Source organism: Amblyomma mixtum, chromosome 3 (genome assembly GCF_055824585.1).
Source record: "Amblyomma mixtum isolate Tamu chromosome 3, ASM5582458v1, whole genome shotgun sequence".
NCBI classification, from domain to species: Eukaryota; Metazoa; Arthropoda; class Arachnida; order Ixodida; family Ixodidae; genus Amblyomma; species Amblyomma mixtum.
Window position 1 is genome coordinate 276,296,312 of NC_143014.1, and position 3,867 is coordinate 276,300,178.

Below are 3,867 nucleotides of genomic sequence, written 5' to 3' on the forward strand. Positions count from 1 at the left end.
GGTGACCGAACAGAAAACTGTTCGGTCGACGCGCTTGGCTGGGCGGTCTCCTTTGATGGGCATGTGCTGCTTCGTTCTTGAGTTGTACCCGACTTATATACCACATGGATTCATTTCAGCGGTGGAACATGGCGCCCTCTGAACCACGGCATTCGTTTGAAAGAAGTGCGAGTCTAGTTCAGGAAAACTGCACCTGCTCCATGGTTAGTGCTGAAATAGTGCAGCTGCAGCCGCCATGGAAGCAGATGATGGTTTGCGGGTTGTGATAAACGGCGGAGACCCAAGTAACTTTCACTCGTCGACAAGCTAGAACGCTGCTCGAGTTCTCCAAAGAAACGGATCGAGGCTGGTTCATGGCAACATGTTATTGTGATGTGCGGTTTGCACATTTCTTCATGAGATACGAGAGGTTGGCTGCCGCTGATGTAGGCTGTAAACAGCTGGCTCCAATTCATTGGCATCGCAAAGGCTAGCGACGACCAGGCCTGCACTCGACCATCCGTTTTGGAAGCAGACAGTGCCAAACTGCGCTCAAAGTGCCGGAACTAGCGGTACACACCCGCCGCACCGCCGCTGCCGCAGAACTTTGCCGAACTGGTGCATTGAGTGCAGGCGAATCGAGCGCTCTCCAACTTCCCCTCCACAGCGCTAGCCGGAACAACGAACAACCGGCAGCACGAAGCGAAAGCCTGTCTCTTCCCTTTCCTGTCGCTTTAGCAATGCCAAAGCTGTCCTCGAAAAATAATACGACGCCCAGAATGCGTTTCGTAGCGTCAGATGAAAAAAATTGGCAGTGGCTTAGCTCTGCTATGCCTGGATATACGTAGCGTTAAGTGATCCGGTGTTTCGGCCGCACGTTTCGCCTTGGCTGCTCGACGGCAAACTGCCAGGCGACAACCTCGGGATCGGAAGAATTTACATTTTCCAGTCTTCTGCGCCGTTTGGCAGCGGCTCGACTCTCCTTAGCTTACCAGAGCTTACATGTTGAGCGCGACCGTCATTTCTCCGCGCACCCTCCTCGCGCATGCGCAGTAGCGCGCGGCGCAACTGTCGTAAACATGAGGTCACGCGTCGGAGAGGAGCGCACGCCGGCGGCGCCGGCAGCGAGGAGCTCGCACCGGCGGACCTGCGCCTCTCGTGACGTCACACGGTTCTCGCGCTGCGCATAACAGGCGGCGCACACTCGCGCAAAACTCGGCTCTGACCCGCGTAGTGGCTTTACTAGCTTTACGCTACAAAACAATCCAGCAAAGCAATATGGCGGAAATCTGCTTGGAAGTTCGACACACACTACATAGGGCAAAATCGAGGGAAACGTGCGAACGTCGTAGAGGTACCGTTCCCTCTCGTGAACACCTCCTGATTGTAAATGTTTAGCAGCGCCACACTCGTTATTTTTTTGAACTGTGATTATTTAGTACACGTGCATGTGTGTAGATGGCGCTACTTACTAAATTTATCTACATTTATCGCATGTCGCTGCGTTATTGCTATTATTGTTTGTATTCTGTGGACTTTGCTCTTGGCAATTGTTACAAGTTGATTAAAGGAATGAGAGACCGACATTTTAACAGCATATTTGCAAGAAAAAAAGAAGCCGCGGAACGTTTCAAGAGCTTGTGTCCTTCATGAGGAGAACAAAAAAGGTAGCTAAAATCAACTAGACATTGCGCATTCCCCAAAAGCCGTAGAGTAAAGGCGATGCTTAGCCGCGTAGAGCGAAGTATTAAGTTTCTTCACGCAAAATCTCAAAACTGCCACGCGCTGGTTACCTGAACAATTTTGCATTCCGTTTTTAACTATTTCGAAAAAACGCAAATTTTGATCAGGAATAACTTTTAAACTAAACAAGGCAGACGGATGAAATTTTCAGAATGGAAGGGCGATTAGACGGTCTCAAACTGTACAAAAAGGCGCCGCAATACAATGCATATCCCAAAAGTTATTGCAGATTACATTGTTCTGTTTTCTATGCTTTTCAAACATGTGTGGCTAATAAACTAATCTATACACATACTTCTAAATGCTTAAATATGTTGATTAGCATCCGATCTCAAAGTATCTCGAAAGATATTTCTCTAGGTGCAAGAGGTTTTTCACAATTTTGCATTTCCTGAGACAAGTTGAGCTCAACTGCCAGTTTTCATCTTTGCGTTTTCTTTTACAGTTGAAACATATTTGCAGCTACCGTTAAACAAAATGCATCTTTTGAAAGCAGAGAAAAGTAGCTTTTCGGAGATATCTGAACCATATTTATGAAGCGAACGAGCGAGGTACAGTCGACGTACAAATATCACCAAAAATGGTTCCCGCTCACCGTCAGAGTGGGACCGCCACCTTAAGCAGCTCTCGCAACGCTGTAACAGTGTCCAGTGTGCCGCATCCCTTCATAAGCAACGAGACACTACATTTTATGCCAGACCCTGCCCATGTGCTGAAGAACGTGAGGGGACATTTTGTTCGGAAAGATCCGATGCACCTGAGTAGCGAGATAGTTTCACGGTTCAACTTACCGACAACTGAAATAACAGTCGAACACGTTGAGGCTCTTTTGAACTTAGATAGCGATCAGCTACAAGTTGCACCTAATTTAACCCATGTGCATGTGTCCACTGGGCACTTTACAAAAATGAAAGTAGGAATAGCTGTACAATTATTTAGAGAGTCGCCTGCAGCTATTCGGTATTATATCGAGCAGCGGCTACTACCACCTAAGGCTGAGACAACTGCGTGGTTTCTTGAACTGATCTCAAAGTGGTACTCCCTGATGACAGCTCGCCACCCAGTTGTGGCTCTTAGCTTCATGAATGAAGAGAAATACAGGGAAGCAATTTCAGTGCTAAACCTCACTGTTGAGGTCATTAATAGCCTAAGCATTTGTGTGAAGAAGGTATGGAAGCCATGCCAGGCAGGTGTTGTTATGTCGACGAATGTTATTTTGCAGCTGCACATTTTTCTCCTGAAGGAATGTGGATACAAGTTTGTATTAACAGGACGGTTTGCACAGGACTGCCTGGAGAACTTATTCTCTGTTATAAGAATGCTGAAACCAGTCCCGAGTCCATATGACGTGAAAAATGCCATAAAGAGTCTTTCCGTGAGCCAGTTCTTGAAAGTGCCAAAATCCACCAGTTATGACACTGATGACAGTGAGTACCTGGTAGACATTTTTTCTGCGGAAATTAGGCACGTACAGCAAGAAGTCCCAGTTGACGTAAATCATTTTGATTTTGAAGATCTTGAACCTCTTTCTCATATTGAAAGCAACATTGTGGCCCATCTAGCAGGGTTTCTGGTGAGGCCACTGCTGTCAACTGTAACTTCTTGTGCTGTGTGCACAAAGGCGCTTACTGCAGAAGAAGTAGGAGATGAACATGCTCTTGTGCAAATGAAGGAATATGTGAGTGGTGGAAGGAACCTTACTTACGTTAGTCGCGGAGTACTGAGCCTCGTTGAAAGCTGGGAGAGTGCCTTCAAAAAGTTTTCTGAGGAAAGTGACATATGCCGATTGAAAAGCCCCATGAAAACTTTGAGGCGCATCTTCGAAGAATGTGTACCTCCTTTTTCGGTGCACTGCAGTGACCACCCCACTCTAAACAAAAGACTACTTGAGCGCTTTGTAACGCTGAGGCTACGCATCTATTTGCGTTGGCTGATGCAGCCTGATGATTCATGTGACGGATATGGCAGCAAGACAGTCGCTGGTGCTAACCTTGAATAAAATTTATTTTGCAAAGTCTATATAAATTTTCGCAAGCTACCTGTTTTCTGTAAACCTCACTGAGTGCATGAAACGACCGCTGTTATTAAAAACACATTTAAACATCCGCATTTGCCTTAGAGATATGATTATGCAGAGTGCTATTA